Consider the following 15,754-nt stretch of genomic DNA (forward strand, 5'->3'; position numbering starts at 1 on the left):
AATGATTCTGGACACAGTACAGAAAAAGGTGTTTCTCCTGGAAGAGAAAGCAAGGGAGTTATCCGACCTAGTCAGGAACCTCCTAAGACCAGGCCAAGTGTCAGTACATCAATGCACAAGGGTCCTGGGAAAGATGGTGGCTTCTTACGAAGCGATTCCATTCGGCAGATTCCACGCAAGAACTTTTCAGTGGGATCTGCTGGACAAATGGTCCGGATCGCATCTTCAAATGCATCAGCGGATAACCCTGTCTCCAAGGACAAGGGTGTCTCTCCTGTGGTGGTTACAGAGTGCTCATCTCCTAGAGGGCCGCAGATTCGGCATTCAGGATTGGGTCCTGGTGACCACGGATGCCAGCCTGAGAGGCTGGGGAGCAGTCACACAGGGAATAAATTTCCAGGGCTTGTGGTCAAGCATGGAAACGTCACTTCACATAAATATCCTGGAACTAAGGGCCATTTACAATGCCCTAAGTCAGGCAAGACCTCTGCTTCAGGGTCAGCCGGTGTTGATCCAGTCGGACAACATCACGGCAGTCGCCCACGTAAACAGACAGGGCGGCACAAGAAGCAGGAGGGCAATGACGGAAGTGGCAAGGATTCTTCGCTGGGCGGAAAATCATGTGATAGCACTGTGATAGCACTGTCAGCAGTGTTCATTCCGGGAGTGGACAACTGGGAAGCAGACTTCCTCAGCAGACACGATCTTCACCCGGGGGAGTGGGGACTTCACCCAGAAGTCTTCCACATGATTGTGAACCGTTGGGAAAAACCAAAGGTGGACATGATGGCGTCCCGCCTCAACAAAAAACTGGACAGATATTGCGCCAGGTCAAGGGACCCTCAGGCAATAGCTGTGGACGCTCTGGTAACACCGTGGGTGTACCAGTCAGTGTATGTGTTCCCTCCTTTTCCTCTCATACCAAAAGTACTGAGAATCATAAGAAGGAGAGGAGTAAAGACTATACTCGTGGCTCCGGATTGGCCAAGAAGGACTTGGTACCCGGAAATTCAAGAGATGCTCACGGAAGACCCGTGGCCTCTACCTCTAAGAAAGGACCTGCTCCAGCAGGGACCATGTCTGTTCCAAGACTTACCGCGGCTGCGTTTGACGGCATGGCGGTTGAACGCCGGATCCTGAAGGAAAAAGGCATTCCGGATGAAGTCATCCCTACCCTGATCAAAGCCAGGAAGGATGTAACCGTACAACATTATCACCGTATTTGGCGTAAATATGTTGCGTGGTGCGAGGCCAGGAAGGCCCCTACAGAGGAATTTCAACTGGGTCGATTCCTGCATTTCCTGCAAACAGGACTGTCAATAGGCCTCAAATTAGGGTCCATTAAGGTTCAAATTTCGGCCCTGTCAATATTCTTCCAAAAAGAACTAGCTTCTGTTCCTGAAGTTCAGACGTTTGTCAAGGGAGTACTGCATATACAGCCTCCTTTTGTGCCTCCAGTGGCACCTTGGGATCTCAATGTAGTTTTGGGATTCCTAAAATCACATTGGTTTGAACCACTCACCACTGTGGACTTAAAATATCTCACATGGAAAGTGGTAATGCTGTTAGCCCTGGCTTCAGCCAGGCGTGTCTCAGAATTGGCGGCTTTATCCTATAAAAGCCCTTACCTAATTTTTCATACGGACAGGGCAGAATTGAGGGCTCGTCCTCAATTTCTTCCTAAGGTGGTTTCAGCATTTCACTTAAACCAGCCTATTGTGGTGCCTGCGGCTACTAGGGACTTGGAGGATTCCAAGTTGCTGGACGTAGTCAGGGCCCTGAAAATATATGTTTCCAGGACGGCTGGAGTCAGAAAATCTGATTCGCTGTTTATCCTGTATGCACCCAGCAAGCTGGGTGCTCCTGCTTCTAAGCAGACGATTGCTCGTTGGATTTGTAGTACAATTCAGCTTGCACATTCTGTGGCAGGCCTGCCACAGCCAAAATCTGTAAAAGCCCATTCCACACGGAAAGTGGGCTCATCTTGGGCGGCTGCCCGAGGGGTCTCGGCTTTACAACTTTGCCGAGCAGCTACTTGGTCAGGGGCAAACACGTTTGCTAAATTCTACAAATTTGATACCCTGGCTGAGGAGGACCTGGAGTTCTCTCATTCGGTGCTGCAGAGTCATCCGCACTCTCCCACCCGTTTGGGAGCTTTGGTATAATCACCATGGTCCTTTCGGAGTCCCCAGCATCCACTAGGACGTTAGAGAAAATAAGAATTTACTTACCGATAATTCTATTTCTCATAGTCCGTAGTGGATGCTGGGCGCCCATCCCAAGTGCGGATTGTCTGCATTACTTGTACATAGTTATTGTTACAAAAATCGGGTTATTGTTGTTGTGAGCCATCTTTTCAGAGGCTCCTTCTGTTATCATGCTGTTAACTGGGTTCAGATCACAAGTTGTACGGTGTGATTGGTGTGGCTGGTATGAGTCTTACCCGGGATTCAAAATCCTTCCTTATTGTGTACGCTCGTCCGGGCACAGTATCCTAACTGAGGCTTGGAGGAGGGTCATAGGGGGAGGAGCCAGTGCACACCAGCTAGTCCTAAAGCTTTTACTTTGTGCCCAGTCTCCTGCGGAGCCGCTATTCCCCATGGTCCTTTCGGAGTCCCCAGCATCCACTACGGACTATGAGAAATAGAATTATCGGTAAGTAAATTCTTATTATTTTAATTTTATCTCATTATCATCCAGTCTATATTAGCAGCAGACACAGTACGGTAGTCCACGGCTGTAGCTACCTCTGTGTCGGCAGTCGCTCGTCCATCCATAATTGTATACCACCTACCCGTGGTTTTTTTTTTCTATCTTCTTGATACTAGTAGCTTACTTTAGGAGTCTGCAGTGCTGACAGACAGTGTCCAGCAGGTCCGTCATTACATAATATATACCTGTCCGGCTGCAGTACTAGTGTGATATATATATATATTTTAATTTTATCTCATTATCATCCAGTCTATATTAGCAGCAGACACAGTACGGTAGTCCACGGCTGTAGCTACCTCTGTGTCGGCAGTCGCTCGTCCATCCATAATTGTATACCACCTACCCGTGGTTTTTTTTTTTTTTATCTTCTTGATACTAGTAGCTTACTTTAGGAGTCTGCAGTGCTGAGTCTGACAGACAGTGTCCAGCAGGTCCGTCATTACATAATATATACCTGTCCGGCTGCAGTACTAGTGTGATATATATATATATATTTTAATTTTATCTCATTATCATCCAGTCTATATTAGCAGCAGACACAGTACGGTAGTCCACGGCTGTAGCTACCTCTGTGTCGGCAGTCGCTCGTCATCCATAAGTATACTAGTATCCATCCATCTCCATTGTTTACCTGAGGTGCCTTTTAGTTGTGCCTATTAAAATATGGAGAACAAAAATGTTGAGGTTCCAAAAATAGGGAAAGATCAAGATCGACTTCCACCTCGTGCTGAAGCTGCTGCCACTAGTCATGGCCGAGACGATGAAATGCCAGCAACGTCGTCTGCCAAGGCCGATGCCCAATGTCATAGTACAGAGCATGTAAAATCCAAAACACCAAATATCAGTAAAAAAAGGACTCAAAAATCTAAAATAAAATTGTCGGAGGAGAAGCGTAAACTTGCCAATATGCCATTTACCACACGGAGTGGCAAGGAACGGCTGAGGCCCTGGCCTATGTTCATGGCTAGTGGTTCAGCTTCACATGAGGATGGAAGCACTCAGCCTCTCGCTAGAAAAATGAAAAGACTCAAGCTGGCAAAAGCACAGCAAAGAACTGTGCGTTCTTCGAAATCCCAAATCCACAAGGAGAGTCCAATTGTGTCGGTTGCGATGCCTGACCTTCCCAACACTGGACGTGAAGAGCATGCACCTTCCACCATTTGCACGCCCCCTGCAAGTGCTGGAAGGAGCACCCGCAGTCCAGTTCCTGATAGTCAGATTGAAGATGTCAGTGTTGAAGTACACCAGGATGAGGAGGATATGGGTGTTGCTGGCGCTGGGGAGGAAATTGACAAGGAGGATTCTGATGGTGAGGTGGTTTGTTTAAGTCAGGCACCCGGGGAGACACCTGTTGTCCGTGGGAGGAATATGGCCATTGACATGCCTGGTGAAAATACCAAAAAAATCAGCTCTTCGGTGTGGAAGTATTTCAACAGAAATGCGGACAACATGTGTCAAGCCGTGTGTTGCCTTTGTCAAGCTGTAATAAGTAGGGGTAAGGACGTTAACCACCTCGGAACATCCTCCCTTATACGTCACCTGCAGCGCATTCATAATAAGTCAGTGACAAGTTCAAAAACTTTGGGCGACAGCGGAAGCAGTCCACTGACCAGTAAATCCCTTCCTCTTGTAACCAAGCTCACGCAAACCACCCCACCAACTCCCTCAGTGTCAATTTCCTCCTTCCCCAGGAATGCCAATAGTCCTGCAGGCCATGTCACTGGCAATTCTGACGAGTCCTCTCCTGCCTGGGATTCCTCCGATGCATCCTTGCGTGTAACGCCTACTGCTGCTGGCGCTGCTGTTGTTGCTGCTGGGAGTCGATGGTCATCCCAGAGGGGAAGTCGTAAGCCCACTTTTACTACTTCCATCAAGCAATTGATTGTCCAACAGTCCTTTGCGAGGAAGATGAAATATCATAGCAGTCATCCTGTTGCAAAGCGGATAACTGAGGCCTTGACAACTATGTTGGTGTTAGACGTGCGTCCGGTATACGCCGTTAGTTCACAGGGAACTAGACAATTTCTTGAGGTAGTGTGCCCCCGTTACCAAATACCATCTAGGTTCCACTTCTCTAGGCAGGCGATACCGAGAATGTACACGGACGTCAGAAAAAGACTCACCAGTGTCCTAAAAAATGCAGTTGCACCCAATGTCCACTTAACCACGGACATGTGGACAAGTGGAGCAGGGCAGGGTCAGGACTATATGACTGTGACAGCCCGCTGGGTAGATCTATGGACTCCCGCCGCAAGAACAGCAGCGGCGGCACCAGTAGCAGCATCTAGCAAACGCCAACTCTTTCCTAGGCAGGCTACGCTTTGTATCACCGGTTTCCAGAATACGCACACAGCTGAAAACCTCTTACGGCAACTGAGGAAGATCATCGCGGAATGGCTTACCCCAATTGGACTCTCCTGTGGATTTGTGGCATCGGACAACGCCAGCAATATTGTGTGTGCATTAAATATGGGCAAATTCCAGCACGTCCCATGTTTTGCACATGCCTTGAATTTGGTGGTGCAGAATTATTTAAAAAACGAGAGGGGCGTGCAAGAGATGCTGTCGGTGGCCAGAAGAATTGCGGGACACTTTCGGCGTACAGGCACCACGTACAGAAGACTGGAGCACCACCAAAAACGCCTGAACCTGCCCTGCCATCATCTGAAGCAAGAAGTGGTAACGAGGTGGAATTCAACCCTATATATGCTTCAGAGGTTGGAGGAGCAGCAAAAGGCCATTCAAGCCTATACAATTGAGCACGATATAGGAGGTGGAATGCACCTGTCTCAAGCGCAGTGGAGAATGATTTCAACGTTGTGCAAGGTTCTGCTGCCCTTTGAACTTGCCACACGTGAAGTCAGTTCAGACACTGCCAGCCTGAGTCAGGTCATTCCCCTCATCAGGCTTTTGCAGAAGAAGCTGGAGACATTGAAGGAGGAGCTAACACAGAGCGATTCCGCTAGGCATGTGGGACTTGTGGATGGAGCCCTTAATTCGCTTAACAAGGATTCACGGGTGGTCAATCTGTTGAAATCAGAGCACTACATTTTGGCCACCGTGCTCGATCCTAGATTTAAAACCTACCTTGGATCTCTCTTTCCGGCAGACACAAGTCTGCTGGGGTTCAAAGACCTGCTGGTGAGAAAATTGTCAAGTCAAGCGGAACGCGACCTGTCAACATCTCCTCCTTCACATTCTCCCGCAACTGGGGGTGCGAGGAAAAGGCTCAGAATTCCGAGCCCACCCGCTGGCGGTGATGCAGGGCAGTCTGGAGCGACTGCTGATGCTGACATCTGGTCCGGACTGAAGGACCTGCCAACGATTACGGACATGTCGTCTACTGGCACTGCATATGATTCTCTCCCCATTGAAAGAATGGTGGAGGATTATATGAGTGACCGCATCCAAGTAGGCACGTCAGACAGTCCGTACTTATACTGGCAGGAAAAAGAGGCAATTTGGAGGCCCTTGCACAAACTGGCTTTATTCTACCTAAGTTGCCCTCCCACAAGTGTGTACTTCGAAAGAGTGTTTAGTGCCGCCGCTCACCTTGTCAGCAATCGGCGTACGAGGTTACTTCCAGAAAATGTGGAGAAGATGATGTTCATTAAAATAAATTATAATCAATTCCTCCGTGGAGACATTGACCAGCAGCAATTGCCTCCACAAAGTACACAGGGAGCTGAGATGGTGGATTCCAGTGGGGACGAATTGATAATCTGTGAGGAGGGGGATGTACACGGTGATATATCGGAGGATGATGATGAGGTGGACATCTTGCCTCTGTAGAGCCAGTTTGTGCAAGGAGAGATTAATTGCTTCTTTTTTGGTGGGGGTCCAAACCAACCCGTCATTTCAGTCACAGTCGTGTGGCAGACCCTGTCACTGAAATGATGGGTTGGTTAAAGTGTGCATGTCCTGTTTATACAACATAAGGGTGGGTGGGAGGGCCCAAGGACAATTCCATCTTGCACCTCTTTTTTCTTTCATTTTTCTTTGCGTCATGTGCTGTTTGGGGAGTATTTTTTTGAAGGGCCATCCTGCGTGACACTGCAGTGCCACTCCTAGATGGGCCAGGTGTTTGTGTCGGCTACTAGGGTCGCTTATCTTACTCACACAGCTACCTCATTGCGCCTCTTTTTTTCTTTGCGTCATGTGCTGTTTGGGGAGTGTTTTTTGGAAGGGCCATCCTGCGTGACACTGCAGTGCCACTCCTAGATGGGCCAGGTGTTTGTGTCGGCCACTAGGGTCGCTTATCTTACTCACACAGCTACCTCATTGCGCCTCTTTTTTTCTTTACGTCATGTGCTGTTTGGGGAGTGTTTTTTGGAAGGGCCATCCTGCGTGACACTGCAGTGCCACTCCTAGATGGGCCAGGTGTTTGTGTCGGCCACTAGGGTCGCTTAGCTTACTCACACAGCTACCTCATTGCGCCTCTTTTTTTCTTTGCGTCATGTGCTGTTTGGGGAGTGTTTTTTGGAAGGGCCATCCTGCGTGACACTGCAGTGCCACTCCTAGATGGGCCAGTTGTTTGTGTCGGCCACTAGGGTCGCTTAGCTTAGTCATCCAGCGACCTCGGTGCAAATTTTAGGACTAAAAATAATATTGTGAGGTGTGAGGTGTTCAGAATAGACTGATAATGAGTGGAAATTATCGTTTTTGAGGTTAATAATACTTTGGGATCAAAATGACCCCCAAATTCTATGATTTAAGCTGTTTTTTAGTGTTTTTTGAAAAAAACACCCGAATCCAAAACACACCCGAATCCGACAAAAAAAATTCGGTGAGGTTTTGCCAAAACGCGGTCGAACCCAAAACACGGCCGCGGAACCGAACCCAAAACCAAAACCCGAAAAATTTCAAGTGCACATCTCTAATATATATATATTTTAATTTTATCTCATTATCATCCAGTCTATATTAGCAGCAGACACAGTACGGTAGTCCACGGCTGTAGCTACCTCTGTGTCGGCAGTCGCTCGTCATCCATAAGTATACTAGTATCCATCCATCTCCATTGTTTACCTGAGGTGCCTTTTAGTTGTGCCTATTAAAATATGGAGAACAAAAATGTTGAGGTTCCAAAAATAGGGAAAGATCAAGATCGACTTCCACCTCGTGCTGAAGCTGCTGCCACTAGTCATGGCCGAGACGATGAAATGCCAGCAACGTCGTCTGCCAAGGCCGATGCGCAATGTCATAGTACAGAGCATGTAAAATCCAAAACACCAAATATCAGTAAAAAAAGGACTCAAAAATCTAAAATAAAATTGTCGGAGGAGAAGCGTAAACTTGCCAATATGCCATTTACCACACGGAGTGGCAAGGAACGGCTGAGGCCCTGGCCTATGTTCATGGCTAGTGGTTCAGCTTCACATGAGGATGGAAGCACTCAGCCTCTCGCTAGAAAAATGAAAAGACTCAAGCTGGCAAAAGCACAGCAAAGAACTGTGCGTTCTTCGAAATCCCAAATCCACAAGGAGAGTCCAATTGTGTCGGTTGCGATGCCTGACATTCCCAACACTGGACGTGAAGAGCATGCGCCTTCCACCATTTGCACGCCCCCTGCAAGTGCTGGAAGGAGCACCCGCAGTCCAGTTCCTGATAGTCAGATTGAAGATGTCAGTGTTGAAGTACACCAGGATGAGGAGGATATGGGTGTTGCTGGCGCTGGGGAGGAAATTGACAAGGAGGATTCTGATGGTGAGGTGGTTTGTTTAAGTCAGGCACCCGGGGAGACACCTGTTGTCCGTGGGAGGAATATGGCCATTGACATGCCTGGTGAAAATACCCAAAAAATCCGCTCTTCAGTGTGGAAGTATTTCAACAGAAATGCGGACAACATTTGTCAAGCCGTGTGTTGCCTTTGTCAAGCTGTAATAAGTAGGGGTAAGGACGTTAACCACCTCGGAACATCCTCCCTTATACGTCACCTGCAGCGCATTCATAATAAGTCAGTGACAAGTTCAAAAACTTTGGGCGACAGCAGTCCACTGACCAGTAAATCCCTTCCTCTTGTAACCAAGCTCACGCAAACCACCCCACCAACTCCCTCAGTGTCAATTTCCTCCTTCCCCAGGAATGCCAATAGTCCTGCAGGCCATGTCACTGGCAATTCTGACGAGTCCTCTCCTGCCTGGGATTCCTCCGATGCATCCTTGCGTGTAACGCCTACTGCTGCTGGCGCTGCTGTTGTTGCTGCTGGGAGTCGATGGTCATCCCAGAGGGGAAGTCGTAAGACCACTTTTACTACTTCCACCAAGCAATTGACTGTCCAACAGTCCTTTGCGAGGAAGATGAAATATCACAGCAGTCATCCTGCTGCAAAGCGGATAACTAAGGCCTTGGCATCCTGGGTGGTGAGAAACGTGGTTCCGGTATCCATCATTACTGCAGAGCCAACTAGAGACTTGTTGGAGGTACTGTGTCCCCGGTACCAAATACCATCTAGGTTCCATTTCTCTAGGCAGGCGATACCGAAAATGTACACAGACCTCAGAAAAAGAGTCACCAGTGTCCTAAAAAATGCAGCTATACCCAATGTCCACTTAACCACGGACATGTGGACAAGTGGAGCAGGGCAGGGTCAGGACTATATGACTGTGACAGCCCGCTGGGTAGATCTATGGACTCCCGCCGCAAGAACAGCAGCGGCGGCACCAGTAGCAGCATCTCGCAAACGCCAACTCTTTCCTAGGCAGGCTACGCTTTGTATCACCGCTTTCCAGAATACGCACACAGCTGAAAACCTCTTACGGCAACTGAGGAAGATCATCGCGGAATTGCTTACCCCAATTGGACTCTCCTGTGGATTTGTGGCATCGGACAACGCCAGCAATATTGTGTGTGCATTAAATATGGGCAAATTCCAGCACGTCCCATGTTTTGCACATACCTTGAATTTGGTGGTGCAGAATTATTTAAAAAACGAGAGGGGCGTGCAAGAGATGCTGTCGGTGGCCAGAAGAATTGCGGGACACTTTCGGCGTACAGGCACCACGTACAGAAGACTGGAGCACCACCAAAAACGCCTGAACCTGCCCTGCCATCATCTGAAGCAAGAAGTGGTAACGAGGTGGAATTCAACCCTATATATGCTTCAGAGGTTGGAGGAGCAGCAAAAGGCCATTCAAGCCTATACAATTGAACACGATATAGGAGGTGGAATGCACCTGTCTCAAGCGCAGTGGAGAATGATTTCAACGTTGTGCAAGGTTCTGCTGCCCTTTGAACTTGCCACACGTGAAGTCAGTTCAGACACTGCCAGCCTGAGTCAGGTCATTCCCCTCATCAGGCTTTTGCAGAAGAAGCTGGAGACATTGAAGGAGGAGCTAACACAGAGCGAATCCGCTAGGCATGTGGGACTTGTGGATGGAGCCCTTAATTCGCTTAACAAGGATTCACGGGTGGTCAATCTGTTTAAATCAGAGCACTACATTTTGGCCACCGTGCTCGATCCTAGATTTAAAACCTACCTTGGATCTCTCTTTCCGGCAGACACAAGTCTGCTGGGGTTCAAAGACCTGCTGGTGAGAAAATTGTCAAGTCAAGCGGAACGCGACCTGTCAACATCTCCTCCTTCACATTCTCCCGCAACTGGGGGTGCGAGGAAAAGGCTCAGAATTCCGAGCCCACCCTCTGGCGGTGATGCAGGGCAGTCTGGAGCGACTGCTGATGCTGACATCTGGTCCGGACTGAAGGACCTGCCAACGATTACGGACATGTCGTCTACTGGCACAGCATATGATTCTCTCCCCATTGAAAGAATGGTGGAGGATTATATGAGTGACCGCATCCAAGTAGGCACGTCAGACAGTCCGTACTTATACTGGCAGGAAAAAGAGGCAATTTGGAGGCCCTTGCACAAACTGGCTTTATTCTACCTAAGTTGCCCTCCCACAAGTGTGTACTCCGAAAGAGTGTTTAGTGCCGCCGCTCACCTTGTCAGCAATCGGCGTACGAGGTTACTTCCAGAAAATGTGGAGAAGATGATGTTCATTAAAATAAATTATAATCAATTCCTCCGTGGAGACATTGACCAGCAGCAATTGCCTCCACAAAGTACACAGGGAGCTGAGATGGTGGATTCCAGTGGGGACGAATTGATAATCTGTGAGGAGGGGGATGTACACGGTGATATATCGGAGGATGATGATGAGGTGGACATCTTGCCTCTGTAGAGCCAGTTTGTGCAAGGAGAGATTAATTGCTTCTTTTTTGGTGGGGGTCCAAACCAACCCGTCATTTCAGTCACAGTCATGTGGCAGACCCTGTCACTGAAATGATGGGTTGGTTAAAGTGTGCATGTCCTGTTTATACAACATAAGGGTGGGTGGGAGGGCCCAAGGACAATTCCATCTTGCACCTCTTTTTTCTTTAATTTTTCTTTGCGTCATGTGCTGTTTGGGGAGTATTTTTTTGAAGGGCCATCCTGCGTGACACTGCAGTGCCACTCCTAGATGGGCCAGGTGTTTGTGTCGGCCACTAGGGTCGCTTAGCTTACTCACACAGCTACCTCATTGCGCCTCTTTTTTTCTTTGCGCCATGTGCTGTTTGGGGAGTGTTTTTTGGAAGGGCCATCCTGCGTGACACTGCAGTGCCACTCCTAGATGGGCCAGGTGTTTGTGTCGGCCACTGGGGTCGCTTAGCTTACTCACACAGCTACCTCATTGCGCCTCTTTTTTTCTTTGTGTCATGTGCTGTTTGGGGAGTGTTTTTTGGAAGGGCCATCCTGCGTGACACTGCAGTGCCACTCCTAGATGGGCCAGGTGTTTGTGTCGGCCACTAGGGTCGCTTAGCTTACTCACACAGCTACCTCATTGCGCCTCTTTTTTTCTTTGCGTCATGTGCTGTTTGGGGAGTGTTTTTTGGAAGGGCCATCCTGCGTGACACTGCAGTGCCACTCCTAGATGGGCCAGGTGTTTGTGTCGGCCACTAGGGTCGCTTAGCTTAGTCATCCAGCGACCTCTGTGCAAATTTTAGGACTAAAAATAATATTGTGAGGTGTTCAGAATAGACTGAAAATGAGTGGAAATTATGGTTTTTGAGGTTAATAATACTTTGGGATCAAAATGACCCCCAAATTCTATGATTTAAGCTGTTTTTTAGGGTTTTTTGAAAAAAACACCCGAATCCAAAACACACCCGAATCCGACAAAAAAAATTCGGTGAGGTTTTGCCAAAACGCGGTCGAACCCAAAACACGGCCGCGGAACCGAACCCAAAACCAAAACACAAAACCCGAAAAATTTCAAATGCACATCTCTAATATGCATACTTATAATGTATATGTTCAGGGTCTGTATAGGTCCTTCTACCACTCCCTACCAGACTCTTACACTTGCTCCAATGTTCTGCAGAGCAGGAGATTGTGGATTGCATTTGGAACGGGTGTGGTTCATCAAATCGACAGTGTCTAGGTCGACAATGTTTAGGTCGACCACTATAGGTCGACATGGATGGAAGGTCGACAGGGTTTCTAGGTCGACAGGTCTAAAGGTCGACATGAGGATTTTTTTTTGGGTGTCGTTTTCTACGTAGAGTGACCGGGATCCCAAATTAGTGCACCGCGTCCCCTCGCATGGCTCGCTTCGCTCGCCATGCTTTGGGCATGGTGCCTTCGCTCCGCTACCGCTTCGCTCGGCACACTTTACCGTTCCAATCGTAGTCCACGTGGATCGTTAAGTATGAAAAAATTCAAAAAAAGAAAAAAAAATGTGAAAAACTCATGTCGACCTTTAGACCTGTCGACCTAGCACATGTCGACCTATAAACCCTGTCGACCTTCCATCCATGTCGACCTAGTGACTGTCGACCTATAGTGGTCGACCTAAACATTGTCGACCTAGACACTGTCGATCTTCAGACCGGATCCCATTTGGAACACCCCCCTCCCCCCCTCGCTCTCTAGAAATCCTGCGTTTGCCGCCGACATACTGCTGTATGTCATGACGCAATTAAGAACATGATCTTGGTTTAAGATGAAGATATACATTGCACCAAGTTATCTTTAAGACTCCAGAGGATTTCATTAGTATGTAAAGGAAGCATTAGGGGTTATTTACTACCACAGTGAATCTAAATTTCTTGCATTAGATAAAACTGATTGAGTGCTATTAATTGCTACATGCTTGCTCTGTGTTTGTATATAACCACATGGTCTTGGAAACATAGAAATAAACACAACCATTTCCATGTGGACACAATTCATAACCCCATCCCCCAACATTGACCTCTCCCTCCCTGACCAAAAGAATCCAAACATAGGAGTGCTAAGAAAAATGAACAATAGATTAAACCAACGACTCAGAATAATGCATGTGAGCCGGGTAAAGTTGTAGATCAGGTAGTTAAGGCCAAATTCATATCTGATCGCAGCAGCAAATTTGATAGCTAATGGCCAAAACCATGGCCCTCATTCCGAGATGTTCGCTCGCTAGCTGCTTTTAGCAGCATTGCACACGCTAAGCCGCCGCCCTCTGGGAGTGTATCTTAGCAGAATTGCGAACGAAAGATTCGCAGAATTGCGAATAGAAATTTCTTAGCAGTTTCTGAGTAGCTCGAGACTTACTCAGCCATTGCGATCAGTTCAGTCAGTTTCGTTCCTGGTTTGACGTCACAAACACACCCAGCGTTCGCCCAGACACTCCCGCGTTTTTTCGCACACGCCCAGAAAACGGCAAGTTTCCGCCCAGAAACACCCACTTCCTGTCAATCACAGTACGATCACCAGAACGATGAAAAATCCTTGTTATGCCGTGAGTTTAATACCTAACTTTTGTGTAAAATAACTAAGCGCATGCGCTCTGCGAACCTTGCGCATGCACAGTAAGCGACTAAAACGCAATATAGCGAAAATCGGCAACGAGCGAACAACTCGGAATGACCCCCCATGTGCACTGCAGGGGAGGCAGATATAACATGTGCAGAGAGAGTCTTACCCCTTTCACATCGCACAAATAACCCGGTACCGACACGGCATATTGCCGTGTCGAACCGGGTCAGTGTGCGATGTGAAAGCACACTGGGCGATTTAGCAAGTCGCCTGACCCGGTAAATCAACCCGGTAAAAAAGAAGGGTTTTACCCGGGTTGATTACCGGGTCAGGTGCGGTGTGAATGGGAGCCGTGTCGATGCGACACGGTTCCCATTCACAAGATAGGGAGAGGCGGCGCTGGAGATGAGCTCATCTCCCGACGCCGCCTCCACCCCCGCACCTGCTGCTGCTGCGGCCTCCGTTGTCATGGCAACCGACCCGGTATATTGCCGGGTCGGGAAGCCTGCAACGGAGCGCAAATGCCGGATCCCACCCGGTAAGTACACGTTTGTCTTACCGGGTAGGACCCGGCATTTGCGGTGTGAATGCAGCATTAGATTTAGGTGGGGTGTGTTCAAACTGAAATCTAAATTGCAGTGTAAAAATAAAGCAGCCAGTATTTACCCTGCACAGAAATAAAATAACCCACCCAAATCTAACTCTCTCTGCACATGTTATATCTGCCCCCCCTGCAGTGCACATGAGGGGTATTACCAAGTTGATCGCAGCAGGAAATTTTTTAGCAGTTGGGCAAAACCATGGGGGTAATTCCAAGTTGATCGCAGCAGGAAATTTTTTAGCAGTTGGGCAAAACCATGGCCCTCATTCCGAGTTGTTCGCTCGGTAAAAATCTTCGCATCGCAGCGATTTTCCGCTTAATGCGCATGCGCAATGTTCGCACTGCGACTGCGCCAAGTAAATTTGCTATGCACTTAGTAATTTTACTCACGGCTTTTTCATCGTTCTGGCGATCGTAATGTGATTGACAGGAAATGGGTGTTACTGGGCGGAAACAGGCCGTTTTATGGGCGTGTGGGAAAAAACGCTACCGTTTCCGGAAAAAAACGCAGGAGTGGCCGGAGAAACGGAGGAGTGTCTGGGCGAACGTTGGGTGTGTTTGTGACGTCAAACCAGGAACGACAAGCAGTGAAATGATCGCAGATGCCGAGTAAGTCTGAAGCTACTCAGAAACTGCTACGAGGTGTGTAATCGCAATATTGCGAATACATCGTTCGCAATTTTAAGATGCTAAGATTCACTCCCAGTAGGCGGCGGCTTAGCATGAGCAAATCTGCTAAAATCCGCTTGCGAGCGAACAACTCGGAATGAGGGCCCATGTGCACTGCAGGTGTGGCAGATATAACATTTGCAGAGAGAGTTAGATTTGGTTGGGTTATTTTATTTCTGTGCAGGGTAATTTACTGGCTGCTTTATTTTTACACTGCAAATTAAATTGCAGATTGAACACACCACACCCAAATCTAACTCTCTCTGCACATGTTATATCTGCCTCCCCTGCAGTGCACATGGTTTTGCCCAATTGCTAACAGAATTCCTGCTGCGATCAACTTGGAATTACCCCCCATGTGCACTGCAGGGGGGGCAGATATAACATTTGCAGAAAGAGTTAGATTTGGGTGGGTTATAGTGTTTGTGTGTAGGGTAAATACTGGCTGCTTTATTGTTACACTGCAAATTAGATTGCAGATTGAACACACCACACCCAAATCTAACTCTCTCTGCACATGTTAAATCTGCCTCCCCTGCAGTGCACATGGTTTTGCCCAACTGCTAAAAAATTACCTGCTGCGATCAACTTGGAATTACCCCCATGGTTTTGTCCATTAGCGAACAAATTTGCTGCTGCGATCAGATCTGAATTAGGTCCTTTGCTCAGTAAATTTGCATGAAAAGAATAAACCTTTGTGACATACTGTAGGCTCAGACAGAGCCGGCCCTAACCAATATGATGCCCTAGGCAAGATTTTGGCTGGTGCCCCCTAGCACCACCGCTGGTTCCACCCCTGACCTTGCACCTCTTTCCCAGCACCATCACCCCTCACCCACAGAAATCCTTATTTTGGTGTTTGTACCCCTATATTTTAAATAGGAACAATTCGCACATTTGGCGCACAGCCCAAAAAGGGGTGTGTTTTTACTGGCAAGGGGCATGGCCACACAATAGTAACCCCAATTCCAATTACGCAACACAGTACTGCAACT

The sequence above is a fragment of the Pseudophryne corroboree genome, chromosome 2 (assembly GCF_028390025.1).
Source record: "Pseudophryne corroboree isolate aPseCor3 chromosome 2, aPseCor3.hap2, whole genome shotgun sequence".
NCBI classification, from domain to species: Eukaryota; Metazoa; Chordata; class Amphibia; order Anura; family Myobatrachidae; genus Pseudophryne; species Pseudophryne corroboree.